The sequence below is a fragment of the Pteropus medius genome, unplaced genomic scaffold (genome assembly GCF_902729225.1).
Source record: "Pteropus medius unplaced genomic scaffold, Ma_sr-lr_union100, whole genome shotgun sequence".
NCBI lineage: Eukaryota > Metazoa > Chordata > Mammalia > Chiroptera > Pteropodidae > Pteropus > Pteropus medius.
The window spans coordinates 27,596,611-27,618,001 of NW_024354500.1; the positions used below are offsets into that span (position 1 = coordinate 27,596,611).

Here is a 21,391-nt window from a genome sequence, read left to right on the forward strand (position 1 = left end):
AAGCAATTCAATTCATAGGTTCTTTTGCAGCTAGAGTTTGCAGATATACTTTAGGTTGGACTAATCAAATACACTTGCAGGAGACTGAAAAGATTTAGTGTTGCAGAAGCCACCTTCTCCTGCTGCTGCTGCTGCGGCCACCATTTCTGCAGACAAGCACATTCAAGGAGGCACATAGCTTTTCTGGGATGGCATTAGTAGTCAGTCCCTAGCTTCATGGCTGTCAAAAGACCACAGGCCATCCATTTTGCTGGCACATTTTGTAAGAAGTGGGACATGGGTGTATGGCCAGCAGCAGTAGGAGTTTCTTGATCATGGCCTCGACAGGACTGCTCTGGAGCTGAATGTTTACTGATTATACCAAAGGGAGAGGCTCCCTAGGTGTCCTGGTTCTAGATTGTGGCTTAGGAGTTGCTACTGTAAGTTAACCTAGAGTCTATCTCTTCAGCCTTTTATAAACTAGTTAACTGATTTTTCCTGCTTAAACTAGCAGGAGTGGATTTGTTTTTCTGTTACTGAATTCTCTGCAACTAAACTCTGACCAATATAACCAGAGCCATGTACTTCCGGTACATGTACTTCAGGTACAGGGAGCCACTTGGCTCCCCGTATCTATTATCAATTCTTTAGAACTTAGAGAGGCCAAGGATGGGCGGTTAGGCTCTCCTAAACCTCCAACGGTAGTCAACTAAGCATGGTGTCAGAATTAAAAGACTCAACATTTTAAACAATGTGCACTGAAATCAAACAATGATTAACTATACAAAATTATTATATACATGATTACAAAAATGGAATAAAAATCTCAAAAATATTATATAAAATATGTTATGTAAGAAGTGTTAATTTAACCACTCCTATGACCTACTATCTAAGATAAAAACTAAGTTCGGGAATTTAATAATGGGTCAAAAATAAAAGTGACATATAGGAATATCAAAGAGATGCTATTTCTTACTCAAGATTTGAAATATAGATGGAAAGTTGTTTTTAAAAATAAAGTGAACCTCTCAGATGCCTCCCAACTGTTGGAGGAGAGAAAAAAAGCAAATAAAACATAGGCCATCTATGAAACAAGTCTCAAAAATTAGAAAATATTAATCATGACAAGGTAAGATAAACCATTAAATAAGATGACAACAGTTCAAGCACTTCAGATTATAAATGTGACTATTATAAATTTATCAATTAAATAATAAAGTCACTATATACTGCTTCAAAGAAATTATGAAATCAGAATGAATAATGAAATCAGAATGGGTTAAAAATAAAAGCTTTGTGGGAAATATACCAAACTCAAACCAAAAACAACAACAACAACAAAAAAACCCCAGCAGGGGCAGCATATTAGTTTTAGACAAAATCACATTTAAGATTCAAATTATTAAGTGGGCAAAAATGGTCATTTTAAAAATCTACCACAAAGAAGGGATATATACTATCATTTGATGAAATATATGAAACAAAAACTAAGAAGTACCAGGATAAATGTATAGGCACACAATTTATTCGGAAGCTCATAACTTCAAGTTCTAGCAGACCATATAACTGTTAAATAATTGATTGAGGGAAAGAGAACATTTGTTCCTTGTAAAAGAGGGTAAACTCTCTAAAAATACTGATCTGTTCTTGGTTACAGTGTAAAACGAAAGACATCTCTTTTTGAAAAAATGTTGACACTTTGTGTTAGTAATCTTAAGATGTTTATAATTCTAGGTAGGAAGACTCTACACAATAAATAAAGGTAGTATAATTCTAGTTACATAGATACTAATAAGTTACAATTTGAGTGCTTAATATCTCTTTTATAAGGACGCTTATCAAATTCATGAGGGCTCCACCGTCATGACTTAATCATCTCCATAAGGCCCCACCTCCTGATACCATCATATTAAGGGTTAAGAATGCAACATATGAATTCGGGCAGGGGGAGCACATAAACATTTAGTCCATAACAGTTACTACCTATGAGGCTATGACAGGCCCAAAGACAGGTCATAAGAACATTCTGGTTTTGTCTAAGACCCAAATAAAGACTGTACTCTAAATGAAAATCTATACAAAATAAAGCTACATGAGAATACTATTAACAAGGCACTTTATCATTTTTCCAAACAAAAGAACCACCCCCAAATATTCTGAAATAATATATCTAGTTAGACACCTAGCAATAAAAGATATACCCTTTCTAGATAACCAGGATTGTACTATAAAATGCATTCTAAATAGCCTTAGTGTGTTAATATGTGTATGAATCTTTGGTTGGGGAGGTAGAAGGGATCAGTTAAACTGAAACTTATCTCACAAGATCAGTCAGTATGCCTTTTGTTACAAGGTATAGAACATCCAAGTCAAATCTGTTTAAAAAAAAAAAGTTGGGTGAGGGCATTTATTGGCTAATAGAACGTAAGAGTCGAGAGGCAAGGATGACTTTTAAACGAAGCTGGATCTAAAGGCTGAAACCATGTCACCAGGAGCCAGACTCTCCCCAGTCCTAGCTTTGCTTCCTTCTGTATTGTTTCTATGCCCAGGCAGCCATGCCTATTCTGATAACAGTAGAGAGGATAAAATGGCTGCCAGCAGCCTCAAACTTACATTCTTTTCTTCTCAAACTAAAATATAAGGGCTACTCTGACCCAACAGAATGAACAAAAGTCCTGGACTTGGATTCCATTGGCCCAAGTCAGGTCACATGCTTATTCCATAATCAATGCCTATGGCCAGAGAAATATAAGCTATACCGAGAGGCTCAAGCCACATGCCAAACTCATCCACATCCTGACAGCATTGAAAATAATAACAGCACTCACAACAAAACAACAACCACAACAATAAAAAGAATAGAGTCCTACCAGACCCATAAGAATGTCTACTACTTCAGATGTCCCTTTTAAAAACCATATAGGAAATAAACTGAGATAAAGAAATTAGCTTAAGGAAACATCATACCAGCTTTATTTTTTAAAATCTTGGTAATTGCTAAATACTCTGCTTTTCTTCAGCCATGCAGCACTACTACTTCTCCTCAGGTATCTATGAAGCGGAGGAACGCAGTCAAAGAATACTGACTAGATCTGGCAGTGCAGAGTGTCCTTAAAATTTTCAGCTTTAAAAAAACCTTGTACTAGCTCACAAATTTCTACTCATACTTCCAGAGAGATCAGCATTTGCGGCAGAAACTATTCTCAGTTTTTATTAGAAACCTCATTTGCTGCTAGCCTCATATATTTTTAAATGACTAGCCTAATTTCTCCAAATCTACAAATATCACATACTTTTCTTGGCTATAATTAGTCATTAAGACTTATTAGCACAGGAGTAGTTTCGAGAAACTCTAAATCACAAGTCAGTCCTGATTTCTGTTTTTATGTTTTTCTTGACTTTCAGGAAAAGTATTTGTTTATTCCGCCTGGAAAAAGCCACCACATTAGGTTTCCTCTTTTTATCCCTTGAGAATAGTTATTATTATTATAACAGAGAGTTAAGGTAACACATTGGAAGCATTAGGTCGAGTTTAAGCAGCCTCTCAAGTCTGTGACTAGAGTATAGCAAAACTTCCAAAAGTCAGGAGAAAAGCAAGTTAAAACAAACCCTTTATGAGCTGCTACACGTGGGGTGGATCGATAACTCTAACTGACAATTTTTCATATGAAATTCAAGCAGTCTGAAGTTCCCTTTTTCTATTTTCTGAGTATCTGTTTTCTCCACTTCAAAGGACTATGCGCCGTGAAGCAAGAAGAGGTGGCTCATACACAACAGCATTCCTCTTCTGTGTAACATCCAGCAGTTCTGGGCTGCCAGGCAATGATAAAAGGGCACAGGACTTTGATTGTTTATTTTTCGGTAGTGAAGGCAGAGAAGCACTGTGAACAAGGGGACAAGTTTAGGAGATGAGCATGGCTGGGTTCCAACCTCTGCTCTGCCACCTACCAGTCTTGTGAGTAACCTTGAGCAAATTATTTAACTCTCTGAGCTCCTCCTTTCCTCATCTATAAAATTAACATTGTAATAATAATATTTATCTTGCTTGGTTGGTAGGAGATTTAAGTGAAGTACGTATTGTAAAGTGGTTAACCTAATTTGCACTTTAAAACAACAGCTAATATTTACCGATATTTATTAATATTTATTATGTACCAGGTATAAATGCACCCAATTTATGTATTTATCCATTAAACAAATATTTATGAGTACTTAACAATGTACTAGGCACTGTTCTAGAAGATTAGGATATTTCAGCAAAGAAAATAAAGATTCCTGTCTGCAGCTTAATTCTTCCTGGCTAGCTATTAAAGATTATAATTAATAAGCATAATATGCATACTACATAAAACCAACAATAAAAATGAAAATGAAATTACTCAAAGTTAATTGATATGATAAAGTCTTGTCTAAAGTCATTGAGAGCAATTGGCCTCTGCAAACACTTCAGACATAACAGCACAATGAAGGCAGCCAAGCGAACTTGAGGAACCAGAGACTTTCCTGTACCAGCGGTCCCGGTATCAGTTGCAGTTGAGTTCCCTCTGGCTGGAGATGAATGAAAACGAAAGCAGTATGAAGATTTCCTACAATGTTGAAATGCTACAAATGTTCTGAAGATCTAAGGAAATGGAGTAGACTATTGATATTTCTCACTTACTATAAGAGTTTTAGAATAGTGACTGCTCTCCCATAATTTCAAATAACAGCAAAGGGCCATTTAGCAATATACTAGGGTTGAAGTGACATGTGGAACAGAGCTGTGACTTTCAGTTTCTACTTATTGGTAACTGCTCCCACACACAAAGTTATATTTTCATTTTTGGATGGTGATCCTGTTCTCAACCTGAATGTATCTTAAGCATCAGCTATCAAAATCAAGAACAGGATGAGTATTGCTTAAAGGGAAGCTGCCATCCATTATGTTAATTGTTATTGGTGGTGAGCTAGAAAAGGAAAACAGAAGAAATTTCACTTGACAAAAGCAATAGAACTATGTCCATCTTGTGGCAAAAGGAGGAGGGAGAAAAGAGTGTTGGATAAGCTAACAGGAAAATACAAATCAAAACCACAATGAAATACCACTTCATTCACATCTACAAACATGGCTATATTTAAAAAGACATATAAAAACAAGTGTTGGTGAGGATGGAACCCTCACACATTGCTGATGGAAATTTAAAATGATGCAGCTGCTTTGGAAATGGTCTGGCCGTTCCTCAAAAGGTTAATAAACAGAGTTACCATAGGCCCCAACAATTTCATTCATAGGTATATACCTAAGAGAAATGAAAACATATGTCCACACAAAAGTTTGTACACTAATGTTCATAGCAACGTGATTCAAAATAGCCCCAAACTAGAAACAACCCACATTTCCACCAATTGAAGATTGGATAAATAAAATGTAGAATATCCATGCACTGGAATATTTAATAATAAAAAGGAATGAAGTGTGGGTAGTTGCCACAACATGGCTAAACCTTGAAAACATTATGCTAAATGAAAGAAGCCAGTCACAAAAGGTCATATATTATATGATTCCATTATATGAAATGATCGAATAAAAAAAAAAAACCCATAGAGACAAAATAGATTAGTGATTGCCAGGGACTGGAGGAAAGAAGAAAGCTGCTAACGGGTACAAGACTTTGGGGGGGGGTGGGGGGAAGTGGTAATGAAAATGTTCTAAAATTAGATACTGGCAATGGTTGCAGAATTCTTAATATACTACAAACCATTGAAATGTATACTTTAAAAGATTGAATTGTATGGTATATCAATTATATCTCAATAAAGCCATTTTTTAAAAAAAGCATTGGGCACTGTAAGCAAAGTAAGTTGTCTTTACCCAAAATATTTCTCATTTTGACATTATTCAGTATTTCTCCCCGTCCCATGGTATGATTTGATTTGAGGGAGGGCTCTATGTCACTGAAATATTTCTTGCCCATTCCCTACCCCTGTTTCACTAAGCTTGTGAAATTATACCTTATTAACTTCACACCTGGGGCTTAAGGCTTTGCTTCTAACAAATATTCAAAATAGCTCAAGGAAAGATTTCTCATTGAGCTTTTATCAGTCATGTGCTGTTTAGTACAAATGAGATTGTCAGATCTTTTGCTGACAGGGGGATCTGAATGAGGACAAAGTGCCACAGGGTGAATGAAGAGGGCACAGAGAAAAGAAGGTTGAGGATGTGCACATTTTCATCTCAATATCTTAACAGCATTGATATTATTACCTACCTGTCTTGGCTAATGCTCTGACCCGTCGCCCTTTTTTCCTCCTTTTTCATCCACTGATCCATAAAACCTCTGCATCCTGCAGGGTATGATTCAAAGGCCACTTTTACCAAAAGCATGATTGCATAAAACTACTACTCATATATCTATTTTCTCTGCTTTTGGTCCATATCTTTGTTTATTTGAATTTGAAATTACATTGAAATTTTTTTCATTCTGCTTCATAGATACCAGTTCTGCTCTTAACATAAAAAATTAGTTCTGTAATATATCTCTGTATTAGATGACAGATAGGCTTTCTTTAGAGGATCAGCTCCAGCTGGTAGTCAAGAGCTCTCTGTAAAGGACTCCAAACCATAGCCACTCTCAGCGAGGAGTATGTGTGACCAATCAGCCATGTCTGCAATGAGCATGGGAGTAGGTGCACGTCATCCCTGATGGTTGTCACTGCTTATGAAGCCCTTTGTTATTTGATATTTCCCTCTACCTTATAATCAGACATGATTTTTACCTACACAGCTGAGAAACTTCCTTCACTGTTGCATACAAGTGTCAACTGGCTTGCTAGTGATATCATTTGCTAAAAATCCTAACATCTTGTACTTTAAAATACTATGGAATACTACAATATTTCATCTTTCCATACTACCCATGTGATGTAGATCTTCTGACCCCCATAAATAAGAAAAATAATTTTAAATATATAAATTTGACATGTTGTATAACAGACACTATTGGTTGCCTTCACGCCTCCTGCCTCCTTCTGGAAACGATTACAATGTCATTCTGTTATCCACCCTTTTTCCATGGGTTCGCATGACTTAGGGGAGGCTGGCACCACTATCAACCAAAAAGCTAAAGCCTGTTTGGATGAAGCCAACTATGACAGTCCTATTTCCCAACCTGGGCTTGTTTTAAACGAGGAATGTAATGCAATTCTGACAAGAGAGGAAGTCTCCTAGGCTGAGAGGCATCTGGAAGAATCTTCTCCTCTTTTCAAGACTCACAGAAATAGATGTTCTTTATCTGGATGTTGTTGTGTCTGGACGCTATGCCCAGACTGCTACAGCCATCATGCTGTGAGTCTGAAAACAGGGTTACCATAGAGGAGAGAGAAACAGAGAAAATGCAAAGAGGCAGAGCCAGAATCATGTCAACCAGCACCTGGAGCTTTCCCTACTTTTGGACTTCTTGTTAAGAGAAGTAATAATCTTTGTATTTTTTAAACCCACTTGAATAGTTTATTGATACTTCTCCCTAACTGATTATATATTATACTCATTCTAAACTACAGCTATATCTATTATTTGATAGCACAGATGTAAACCTTTATCGTTAATCAAAAATCTTTTTCTGTGTGTGTGTGTGTGTGTGTGTGTGTGTAATTTCAAATGTTCTAACACGTCTATAGTGTAGCTATTTTACAAGAATTACCATCTCCAATTAAAATGAAGTAACTGAGACCCACACATGCCAAAGATCACACAACTGGTTAGTGGCATTCTTCATTCATTCCTCTAGGCCATCTGGCCTGAATCTAAGAGTGGCATTGTTGAGCAACACAATTAATTGATGTTTCATCCAAGAAAACCGAGTGCATTCTTTGTGCCAGACATCAACCTAAGGACTGGTGATACACATGAAAGAACCCTGATTTCATGGAGCTTTTAGTTTGTAGAGAAGAAATATATTAGACAACTATTGGGAGAAAATGTTATGCAACTGAAGTTATAAGTCCTTTAGAACATTTAAGAGAATGTGAAAGTGTATCAGAGAAATCTAATCTGGACCAGGATATCAGAATGGCCTTCCCCATGGAGCTGAGCTTTAAACTCTGAGGATAGAAAGGAGTTTATTCAGTGAGGTAGATAGGCTAAGTGGAAAGCAAGAACAGTATGTGAGTATATGCAAGGCCCTAAGGCAGGAAGGAATTTGGATTTCTCAAGAAACAAAGAGAAGGCCAATCTGCAGGAACATGATGTTCCTGGGGGCAGGGACACACTATGAGACAAGGTTACGTGGGCCAGGTATGTTACAAAGAACCTGAAGACATTTGAGTTTTAATTAGGTAAGTGACAGGATTGGATTTACACTTATAAAGAATTGGAAGATGGATTAAAGAGAGGCAAAAGTGGAAGGTGTAGATGTGATTATTGAAGAGTCGGCAAGAAATGATAGTGTCTTAGACAAACTAATTTATTTGTCTTTCTCTTTCCTAAGTGCTCTCCCACTCAAATCCTCTTGAACTCCAAGGCAGCATGTATCTCCTATCCTGGAAACAGCACAATCCACAAACCTTTATGGCATTGAGATTCGATTGTCTTTCAATCCTAGACAGTGGACAAGAGTCATAGAGAAGCGCTTCCCTGGGGCCTGAAGTATTTGTTACAAAAGTGGATGTCAAGAGTTAACTGGTCAGACTGTGCCAGTTCTGAGCAGATGTTCTTATAAATTTATTTTCCATAAGGTTGTGGTGCAGCTCCTCTCATGCAGAACTCATGCCAGGGGCCTCTCAGGCTTGGGTCTGGAAGTGGCCTTTGTGAGTAACACAATTTATTGTTCTTTCATCCCAGATAAATCAATTACTAAGTGCGTGCTTAAGCAACTGAATGGACCAAGTTGCTAATAAGGACAAGATTGTTAAATATAAGTCAGTTAATTGCTGAGGAACAACGATCATAAATGACTGCCTTAGACCTGCAGCCCTTCTCTTTGTTAATTGTATGGCAGATTCAGTTTTATATTAAGGATTCCACTGTGACGACTGACGGCAGGCGGTGACAGAGAAAACCCGCCCCTGTCCATATGGACAGTCTCAAAGGCCCCAGCCGGATGCACACACACCTGGGCTAGGCGGGTGGACCGCCTTAGCGGCAGCGGCAAAAAAGCACAGTACTAAGAGCGTCTGAGGGTCTCCAAGATCTCGAGGTCCCTGCTTGCGGGCACAGGCATTTTATAACTGGAACCACTGAGAGGCGTGTTTGTATGCTCACTTTCAACCTCCTTTCCTGCAGCCTGCGCGAGGAGCAAGAAAGCTTCTCAGGCGGCCTGGGTGGGCGGTGGATGTGGAGTCGTGGGCCTAGAGGAACCCGGCCGGGAAGCGACGTCGTCACTGCCGTCATTGCGCACAGTGAGTGCCCTGGAGCGGCCTTAGGCGCAGCCCAGGTCACTGGCCTTGCGGCCTGCCAGTTTGCATATAGGCCCCGGAGCGCCTGGCCCACTTTGTTCTAGGCCCGTCTGGACCAGGAAGCACCCCCCAACCTGAAGGCTAAGGCTCCCGAGCCGCGGCCCATCCTCCCGGGAGCACAGCAGCGCAGTCCACCCTCCCCTCTGCCCGGCCCGTGGGCAATCACAGCAGAGTCTGAGCCTTAGGTTGAGAAGGAAGCAGCATGAGAGGAGGAAGGTGGTGGCCCCCAAGAGCAAGAGCACCATAGGGAGATTATTTCCCTGAAAGTCAAACTGTCGATCCAAAATTGTTACTAGTTCTGGTGATTTCATCTTGAAGGCAGGTGTAAGACACAAGACTAGACGTTTTAAAACTTTAGAAAGCCACCTAACTGGATCTAATATGTTGAGCAATAATTAGAGATAACTTAAAATACACAAAATGCAGCATTAAATTCTAGAACCTTCATGGAGGACGTCTCATCATGATGATATACAGATTGGAGTCCTGAAGTCAGTAGCCCAAAGGAAAGAATACCCACTTCTGTCTAAACAATTGAAACTGATCCTGTAAGATTAAATTGGCCCCACAATGTTGTACCTATAATGAAGAAAACAAGAGTGTGAATCATGACTGAAGCCTGAAATTAAAAGGAAAAATGCAGTAGAAATATCACTATAGCACATATCTGTCTCCTCTGTCTACTGCTTCAAAAGTCTGTTGGACTTAAATGATTCAGTCATTTTGTTCAGTGACAATGATGAAAATAACAGGACTAACAGAAAAGAAAATATATATCCTGAATTAGATGATTAGCATGTACTTCCCTAGAACCATTCTCTGGAAAAGTAGAAGCAGCACTAGATGAAAATACCTACAGAGCAGAGCATGAACTCAGAACCATTCCAGCAGATTCAGAGTTAAACACAGTACCAATTTGATGTTTCTAATACCAATACACCTTTAAAATGTCACGAAGTGATATCTCAAGGAATTTTAGTCAATCTTCTATCTTTACATTGGAAGCACTTTTGAAGATGCCATTCTAAACTGTGGAAATGAATCAATAGGAACACTCTCCTGCCTATTAATAGAGCCTATAATTTTTTTTGTTGAGATTTTAAGATATAGCTAGAAGAACCAGAAAAAGATCCTGTAGATATTACTTTAAATATCTCTGGCCTAATTAAACGTGAATGGTGTAATGTCTGAAAATTATCAGTAGTGTTTCTACAGATAGTACCAGCAGTTTAGCAAAGGCTGAGAATAAGCATACAAAGAATAAAAAGAGTTTGAAATAATTGCAAAGGAATAAATGAGTAAACAATTCTAGAAGAACACTATATTATTTTAATTTTTCAAACGGGCTTCGATCCTCTGGCAAATATGATATTTGAAATTATTATTACTAACTTTGATAAAAGAAATAACGTTTCTAATTTCTCTGTGAAAACTCTCTTTGAAGAAGCCAACGGCAGATGTGTTGCCTATTAAGGAAGCATCAAAGAAAGGTGTGTGCAAAAAGAAAATAAAATTTTTAGTGTGTCCTTTGAATCTAAAATACAACTTTTGAAACAAACCAGAACTCCACTGTTTTGATGAGGAAGAAACTAAAGAGAGCCATATCATTTCCACTGGTCCTATAAAAAAAAAAAAAATGATAGTATATCAAGCACCTGTAACTAAGGGAGGCTGTTACTAATGAGGACCTATACTGCCTCATCATTAAAATAAAAACCAGAATTATTTTAGCGATATTATCACATATTTTTATTTGACATAAGTTAATTTTTCACTAAGCTTTTACCAAGTCTTTAGCTTTCTATCATACTGTATATATTTGCTTTCTGGTATCAAACTATCTGGGTTTTGAATTGTAACACAGACACTTATTGTGTGACATTTAAGAAGTTAATCTGTCTCTACTTGTTTCTTCATTTAAAAAATGGGAATAATTACATCTTTCTAAAAAGGTTGTTGTGAAAATTAAGATAATCAAGACCTAGGAGAAGTTCCTGGTACATGTGAAGTAGTCAATAAATGTTAGCCTAATGTTATTGTTATAGTGTTTTAAGCCTTTTAAAAAGATATGGGTTTTTTTAGATTAGGTAATAATTTGTTGAGCGAGTACAAAAGTATGATTTCATTCATTTCCTTCAATAAATATTCAAAGTGCCAAAATAAAATCATGTCACCATCACTGCCATCATCACATTTATTATTTTATGTGAGAGTATGCTTCTCGCTAATCTAAAACATCAAGATATTGTGGTAAAATTGAGGAGAATCAGAACTCTATCTCTCTTTACTGTGCAAAAGCAACTGTTATCTTATTAATCAAAAGATCATTAATAACCCCAACTCTCACCATAATATTTAAGGCACGATTTAATATAAACATGAATGGGGAGATATCAATTTAGTTTTGCCCACAATCAAGTCTTGTCCACAAATTAATGGTCAATTAATTCTTGTCTATAATGTCAAAACTGCAAACAATCTTATTTTATGGTGAAGATGTTTCCATAATGTGATATAGAGTATGGTAAGTCAATAATGGAATAGCCATGCCTAAATCTTGCCTGCTTCTTAGAAGGGATTTTAACATAAAATATCAAATTTACAATTCACCAAGAAGCATATGGCCAATATTGTCAAAGGAATTTATTATACATAAATATGTCTGTGTATTTTTTCTTTAAAAACAACAAAAGAATGGACTATATTTAGGTAAAATCTGACATTAATAAACAAGAATGGACAAAGATAGAACACACAATGTGAGGTCTTTGAAAAATTCAAAAGAACTAAGACCTTCTACAAATATCTCAAATTCTTAAATCAACTATAGAATATGAGAAGGCATGTTTTTTAGAAGGTTTTAGGATTTAAATTTGATAAAATCACAAGTGGATGCTTCTGATTTTTGTTTCAAGGGTCAAGCACTAACTAGTTTGTTTTTGTTGTTGTTTTGTTTTGTATTCTTTTGTTTTATTTGCTACCTAGAAGTCTTTGTCAAAGCAAGCACTAAAAGGTGATTTCCACATTTTCTAGGATACCAATGCATCAAATCATTTTTAATTTATCAAATGTTGACAGGAAATAAATGAAATTTCTCTTTAAGCTACACCATGAATTGTGATAACAGGAGGTGACCAGTATATTTTAAAACCCCTTTGTTCATCATAATCTTCTCTGCCTTTTAATTTCATTAATCTAAGCTTGGGTAATATTTGTTCTGTTATTTTTTTTCCAAAGATAAAAATCAGGGATATCATCTTTTAATATTTAGTCTAGTGCATCCATTTTGAGATAATATAAGCAGAGGAGGCTTAACATTAAATAATCTATATTGCTGGTTCTTAGGGAGGAAAGTCGGCTAAAGTCTCCAGTACTGTTCCTGTATCTTCTTGTAAGGGGGAAGGCCCACAGACCTGCAATCACTCCAGGAAATGTCTCCTTTAGCTTGACATCAGTCCTGGTAGTCAGTGACCACTGGTGAACTCAGTCACACAGATGCATAAAATAAATTAAATCATCATCAAAAAGAGAACCAATCTGTACCCAGAATAGAGAGTGCACCTTGATTGCAGTGATAAGGGTTAAGAAAAATCCGTCAGATAAGCTCAACAGCAAACCCTGGCCTACCTTTTCACCTATCACCAGGAACAATAAAAAACCTAAAACACTGAATATTGAGAACTGAATGTTCTAACTTCTTTTGTAGTTGTATAATATAAAAACTCAAGTAAAGCCACTACATAAGTATCCTTTCTTTCATTATTCCAACTGGCCACGTTTCATAATATAGGATGGATAATGGATCTCAAAGGTACAACCTGATAGCTTAAAATCTATCAAATTCATCGTTTCAGGTCTAGGACCTTATCTCAGATCTTAAAAGCTAAATTCATCCAATTTAAGGTGAAAGCTTACCGGCTTCTGGGTATAAATCTTGTGTAATAGATTATGTTGTTAGTGAGAGAGACAAATTAGGAAATTTATCAAGAACTTTCGCCATGAAGACAAGAAAAAAGTTAACAGATTAAAACCATATTAAGATTAAGGTACTATAAGTATAAAAGTAAAAGTTTTTTAAAAAGTAAGAACTAAAATCCCAATTAGAATTAAATATTAGGAGTTAAAAATAGTGATATAAGAGATATGAGATGGAAAGTCTCTATGCCAATAGAATAAAAAGAAAGGAATGCAAAAGAGATAATGGATTTTATTAAATGTGAATTTGAAAACTGAAAATGTAAAAATATGTGGGATTAAGGTTTAGAAACAGAATTAAAGATTTAAAAAGAAAACTATACCAAAACTATAAGATGAAAGAAAAATGGGAAATGTATTTTTGAAACAATGAATATATCATTTTTGAGAATTAGAAAAAATATAAGACAAAAAATAAGAATACACAATTAAAATAGCAGAAATAAAATATTTGAAATACTAATAATAATCAACCATCAATTTATTAGTGATCCTCTTCATCTGTTATGCACTATGGGGTGAATTAAAATTTCTACTTCTTCCTGTAGCTACTGTAATTTCTAGTTTATGAATATTGTTCCTAAGTAACCATTTGGGTTTTAACTTTGTCTGATTTATAAAATGGGGATGATAATAAGTACCTCTTCACATGGTTCTTGTAAAGCTCAAATGAATTAATTCTTATAAAGAGTTTAGAACAGTGGGAAGCCCAGATTCAAGGAGAGGGGAAATAGATTCTTTCTCTTAATGGGGGAGTAGCAAAGTCACATTGCAAAGGAGCATGTAAAATGGGATATGTGCCCATCTTTTGAGACCCAATCTACCATAGATGGATACTTAAGAAATCTGTAATAGTGGTCACCAGATGGAGTAGTTGAACACAAGGTATCGGATGGGATAAGAGGAAAAAGGAGAAATAATATGTAAAATTTATCTATTAAAAAAATCTCATGAGTGTCAAATAAAATTGCTTCAAAGAAGACATTTTCTTTGAAAAGTAAAACGAATATTGATTAAATGGGCATTCTTTTCCCCTTGGTTCCACTGGCTGCATTATTAATGCTCCTTAATCTCCATGCCCAGAGAAAACCTCACTTCAACTTGGGCTTTTGTTTCCTGACACTGTGGCTGAATTCCACCAAGGCATCCTCATCTGGTTAGTCCATTCTTTTGGACCCACGCCACAACACAAATACTAATATCACAGTATATGTTCATTCTAATATATTTTATATACTTCTTACATAAGCTGAGGCAAGAATTTAGAAGCTTTTATCATTTTCTTTATAAATATGTCATGTATATTCTTTATAAATAATATCTCATTTTTAGATACTATTAAATTATCTGTATGCTTAAATCAAATATATAAAAAAAACAAATATATTGGCACTTTGTGTTATTATCATCTGGGAAGATTGATACCTATTTGCCCTTTGCTCAGACAAAATTTTGAAAAGATTCCCTCTTTAAATCTTCATGGTTTAACTATGCAGAACTCAGGGCAATACTGTACTTCCTCTGCCACCAAAACATATCAAACAAAATCTCAAATATAAAGCCATAATAACTCTCATTTCTTTTCTGGGTAACAGATTAGCTGAGCCATGCTATCACTCCCTTGACAGTACTAGCCTCTATCCTTATAAAGTACTTAATCCTGCTCAGTTCAAAAGCCAACACTCCCAGGAGAGTGGTCAGAGTTCTGAACACATTCTAGGACCTATCAGTGTCACTTCAAGCCTGCCTCCCAAAGACCCCTGCTGACCCCAGTGCATGGTAAGATCACACATGTGTTTTTGATAGCTGGATTTCTGTACCATTTTTTTTTTCTTTTGGTCAGAAATCCTCTTGACAGGCTTCCTAAGGATGCCATGGAGAAAAATAAACAAGTAGAATAATCAGGCTGAAATAAGCAGCTGTTGTATAACAGAGTATGCCGTACAAAATCTATTTCCAGAAAAATCAGTCTGCAATAAAAGCCCACTGTGGTTCTTTTGATACAATTTGAAGATACACATGCATTCCTGACTCAAGTGGCATCATGTTATCTTTATTTCTGATATATTAAATGTTAATATTAACCTTCCAGTTTAAGTAGCCTTCTAAAATATATACCATGTTAATTAGAATACTGAGGGTTTTTTTTTTTTAACTCATTAAGGGTGCTCTCTCAACTTTAAGGTGATAGTAAAAGTCATTAATATATATAAAGTATGACCATTCAGCAAGGAAAATTATCTCTATGTATGGCCTAAGAAATCTCATGCTTTCTTTTTTTGTGGTCACATCTACCACAAGTGAGCTACCATCCCTTCTATAGTAGCTATCATTTTGAATACTTTTGTTTAAGAGAAATATCATTATATCCAATACCTGGGCTGTATCAACCACTGCAGTGTATAATAATTTTCCCATATTTTCTAATAAGTGCATTTTACCATGACAAATACTGCACATAGTGTTCAGTTACAGTAACCACTAATATAGCAATCTTTACATCATCTCCTAAACTAATCAAGATGCTTAATGGTTTTTTAGATAAATACCGATACAAAATCATGTATGTCCCAATAAACTCATACAGAAATGTTTCTCCTTTTCTTTCTTTTTGTCTTTCTTTTTTTAAAAAACATAAGCCTCAAAGTTAAAACAAACAAAGAAAAAAATCCATCAAAGTGTTCTAGAAAAAGAGCCACATAATCATTTGTTAGATCTAAATAATATGCATCTATTACTCTCCCCAGCTTAAGAATACACTCTTTAACAAACAGAGGAGGAAAAAATAAATAGGTTAATCAGAAGAAAGGTCATGCCTTGTCTGTTGTAATATAGTCTGACCACCCAAAGGGATTGATTTCTTAAAAGAATCCATATCCATGACTCTTATAGACATCCTGCCATTCTGCAGCCAAAACAAGGTAGCTGCACTTCTAAGGTCATTCAGAGTGCTTGAATCCCTGTGGTTCTCTCCGAAAATCCAGGAAGTTTTGTAGACTCGTGTTTTGTGGTGAAGTTAGAATTCTCAGTTTTTTTTTTCCTCAAAAGAAAAAAAAGCCATGTAAACAAAAGTGTTAAGTAAGAATAATTTAACATCTTTTTTTTTTTTTTCTGCGTATCTCCAATACCTTTGCCTCCAATCTTGAAATAAAATCAAGGAAAACTATTTTTTTACAATAATCAATCAATCAACTTCTCCCCCTTCTCCTTTCTCTTATTGAAAAAGCATGTGGTGGCAAAAACTAAACACACTTGGCTCTTGACCCAGTCAAAACAGAGATAATTCAAAAGAACCACTGGCTATTTTTGACTGCTTAGTATAAAAATACTAACCATTCTAAGACTTCTTCTCTCTCATTTAATGCAGTCTTTCTTCTCTCCCACACCAGATTCTTTCTTCTCTGCCCCAAGAAGCAAAGTAAGATTCTTAATACTGTCCTAAAATCAGTGAAAGTAAAAAATATTGAGCTTGTACCACAGCAGTTGCCTGATTTATCTTCTTCCTCAAACGAAACACTACAAAAACAAATGAACAAAGAAGCAAACCGGAAATCAAGAAAAGTAAAAAATTTACCCATACTACCCTATTTTTTCTTCCTATCTTATTTTGATCTTTTTTGTGACCACAGCACTTCACTACTATAATTACGAATACCACCACTACCAGCAATTATTTAGCATGAAAAAACTAAAGTTTTGTCCTATGCAGTAACCTTAGTTCGACCTAATAATCAAAGCTCTCTCTTCATGTGACTCAGTCTCTGTTTATATGACTCCAATAAATCTTCAATGTTCCATTCATCCCTCCTCTTCTCTTCAAGATGCCATCAGAGGAATGGGAAGGGTTGTGACATACAAGGCATCAGATTTGGGGAAAGGGATCTGAAGGTAATCTCTACAGAGCAACTGGTCTGGGTTTTTTGTACTACTCAGATCAACATTTGATAATATTTATTTTTATTTTTTGGTGGGAGGTAAGAATCGCTGGCTCATCACTGAAGTCCTTGAACTCACACATTTGCCTCCAGTATCAGAATACTGTCACCCCCAGACGCCACCTCCTGCCAGCCCTTTCTGTGCCTCTCAGCTCTCCCCAGGATACACATACATTTCCAGATCCCCTTAATAACCAGCCTATCTGAAACTGATATATTGGTATGATCAAAATACAACTTTTTTTTAATCCTCCTTTTAAAACATTTTTTAGATTAAGAAAGTCTTCTTCCTCCTGTACTTAAGACTCTTTCACACTTATAAGCAATCCTTCAGTCATTACAATTCACAAAGCATTCTAATTTAGTAGAGTAAGCTATTATACATGATGATGAAAACTCAGAATGTGATCTTAACTAGCATCTTCTCTCCTTCCTCTTGCTAGATTCTGGGCTAGCCACTTGCAATAGAAAAGAGGTGTAGTGTCCTCCTCTTTCCATGTTTAATCCTACTCATTTTCTTCCACTAGCTTAGTAATCAAGATTTAGAACTCTCAAAGATTGGGCTCAGAGAGAGGAAGGATTAAGGAAAAGGGCACAGACAATAGCAGGCACCATTGCCTTCTGGTGAGCCAGCTACCTGGGGAAGTGTTTAATACTGACTCTTCCTCACTGGGGATCTCAAGGGTTCCTTGGAGATTGCCTTCACTGAGAATCTCCATTTCTAATCCCTACAGACATGTGGATGGACCACTGCCCTTCTGAAGCCCCTGAGTTTCAGAGTGGCTCATTCAATTTGGACTTTCACTAGTAAAAGACCCTTCTTCTTACCAACTCTGAGCAAGAGCTTCCTACGTGGACCACCATGGGAAACACTCATACACCTTTTGTCCCAATAAGCTCTGGAAGTGTTAGTCAGTTCTCATGCTGCCACCTTTACCCTGCTATCACAAATAGGCACAGTTCTCTGTGGTACCCAAGTGTTGGGAACACCTTTCAAACTCTCTGAGTTGTCCCATTGAAGCCTGTTCCCAAACTGAACTTGAAGTGAAGGAGATAGAACCGTCCCCACACACACACACACACACACCCCTCTTTCCCCTTCTCAACAATCTGTTTACTTTTTCTACCATTTTATAGTCTTGCTGTAAATGAGAGACCCCTAGATGAGAGGTCTATGGAGTGTAAAATTTGGTATTTTCCATTTCTTTTGTAAATTAGTATATAATAATCTAGCACCTCCGCACTTTGGAATTTCACATATGATAATTATACATGTGTGAGTCCCAAAACTTGAATTTCAACATTTCTAACTGTTCTTTTTTACTTATGCCATTTGTGTTTTGATATGCTGTGTCGCTGAGCTAAAGGCTGGTTTTCTCCTAAATTCTTGCAGTCTTTCTAATAAGTCCAGAGAAGTGAGCCACACACTTCAATATCCCTGGGCCACTTCCAGCAACTTTGTGACTGAACCAAAGCAAAACTCTTCTACATCAAAGTTTAATGCGGAGAAAGGAATTAGATACCCTGTTGACTGACTTTCCCATCTCCCTCTGTCTTCCTGCCTACAATCCACAAAGATCAGAAAGTTAGGCATTCTTCTAGTACTTTTTCTGAGGTGTTGTGACTGTCTTCTCATATCCTCTCATTAAGTCCCTGTCTGGGAACAAAGTCATATTGTTTCTGCCAGGAATATTGTAATAAGCAATAGACCCACTGAAGTAAATGTCCTCTATTACATGTACCGATACTATAATTGCCTGAAATTCTGCCCTTCTAAAAACATGAAGTTTTTTTCCTAATTGCTGTAGTAGGAAATCTGACCACCTCTATTCTTAAATCCAAAATATGGCTTATTACCAGAATCACATGGGGAGAGGTTTAAAATATTGATTCCTGCCCTCTCGACTACCACCAACAGATCACTGAATTAGAATTTCTGAGGGTGGGGCTGGAGATCTTATAATTCTGATGGGAAACATTACATAGCAACCACTATTTTTACCATTAAAATGGAAGAGTCTCTACAGAGGCTATAAATTACTCTACCAATGAAAAAATATTGGGTTTAGATAATAAAAATCCTTTGTAAGACTTTTAATTTTAATTTCCTTCATATTTCCAGCAATTTCCAGAATATAAAGATTCATGGACATTTCCAAAGTTTTGCTACCAATCAATAATCAATATGAGCCTATTAATTAAGCCTTAATTTTTGGTAAGTCAAATACCTGCTTCTATTCTATTGTACAGTAGTTCACTCAGTACTCTTGTAACAGTAATTTAAATCGATTTGGGGGGAATTTTTTTAATTGCCTTACCTTCATGCCTTACCTTCAGTACTCTTGTAACAGTAATTTAAATCGATTTGGGGGGAATTTTTTTAATTGCCTTACCTTCACAGAAAGCATTAATAGATTTTGATACTTTTTTTTAAATGCTAAAGGAACAAAAGCTAAATAGCACTGTGAGAAAAAATAAAAAATGTGATTCTCAAAATCTGCTTGATGTCCAAGGAACGTATAATATGTGAAAGAAATATATATATGTGAAACCTTTATAATGCCCTAGCCTCACAAACTAAGTCAGAGAGAATGTTATTAACAAGAAGCTTTTGAAAATATGAGTCTTCATTGTACCTATTCCCAAATACACTTGCTGATTCTACACAATGACACAAAAAGAAGTGTAAGATACAAATTTAACAGACTTCTTTCTGTCTTAAGAAGTTGCACCTCCTGATGCTAGCTAGCCTCTTTTGTACAAATAAACTTGAATAGTTTGGATACATCTCAAAAAATTCCAAATTCATAATCCAAAGATAGTTTTAACATCAATTCTTCCTGCAAATAACATCGGGGGGCCTTTTGTTGTTTCTATAACATATAGCCACTGCTTCTACTACAGCTTATACTTCAAAAATTAGAAGGCAAGTACAAAATATTTAGAGGGAAAAAATAGAGAAAACAGACGGTCTCATACTTATCTCTGGATTAGGGGAAGCCATTGCTATATCTTTCTCAGAGTTAAGTAGGTTGCACCCTAAGGTTTTAAAAAGAAATTATAAAGAAATATTTTGCAAAGAAATTAATTTTAATCCTATACTTATGTAGAATGGTGACCTCCAAATTTATGTAAGAAACAAGTCATTTTAGCAATCTAAAATCAAGGGGAAGTATAAGTTTTGTTTTAGATGATTTATCTTTCCAAAATAACACCTTTAATCTCTTTTATGCCCATTTTTCTTGAACCAGTCTTTCAAGATCAATTACATTACTAAATGTTTCAGCTCTTCAACAATCTCAGAGCATTTGTAGCTATATCTTCATTAGAATGACCTTGCAGCTCACAAACTCAGTTCCAGGGTATTTTATTTTACCTGGACACATTAGATCCGTGAGAGACTGATAGCATTTCTCATAGATATTATTTATGGATTTAACACCATACTTTAGCAAATACATCTTAATCTGTACTTTAAACAGGTTAATTAGAACTTGATTGCTGGGCTTTTCTTCCCTAAAAAGTTGCCCTTAATAGAATTCATACAATATAGCAAAGTTAAATGAGGTGATTCTGAATAGTCATCAGGAGTTATAGCTACCTTACTGAGGACCTATTCAGATTTCTTGACTATGACACAGGTCTTTACTCTATGTCCATTACCATAAGACAAGACTCACCTTAAATGGATAGAGTTTTAATTACATATCAACTTTATTATATTATTAAAAATCATGGCATCCTCACTATCAGGGGGTACACAAGGCAATTCATATGAGTTGAAAAGAAAATATTAATATTTCTATTTATTTTTTCATAAAAAAAGATTAAGCTTTATCAATTTCTAGCACTTAATATTCAGACAAACGCCCACATTCTCAACCATCCATGTATCAGATGGTTGCCATCTCAAATAGGAGATGAGGTATCTTGAGAAAAAGAACTGCTCTCCAATGTGGAAGGGTTAAAACTGGTGCCTCACCTGCCTTTTTTGCTTGTAGTGTGGTGGACATAGAGGAATTGAAGTGTGACGAGCTGTGTTGATATGGATTTTTCTAGTTTTAATA

The 21,391-nt window shown here is 36.0% G+C and overlaps 1 pseudogene; it reads right to left on the reverse strand.

Moving 5' to 3' along the window:
- LOC120595054 (protein SERAC1-like) overlaps positions 1-6,346 on the reverse strand; it is a 29,936-nt pseudogene extending 23,590 nt beyond the window's left edge.
- Positions 6,347-21,391: the final 15,045 nt, after the last annotated feature.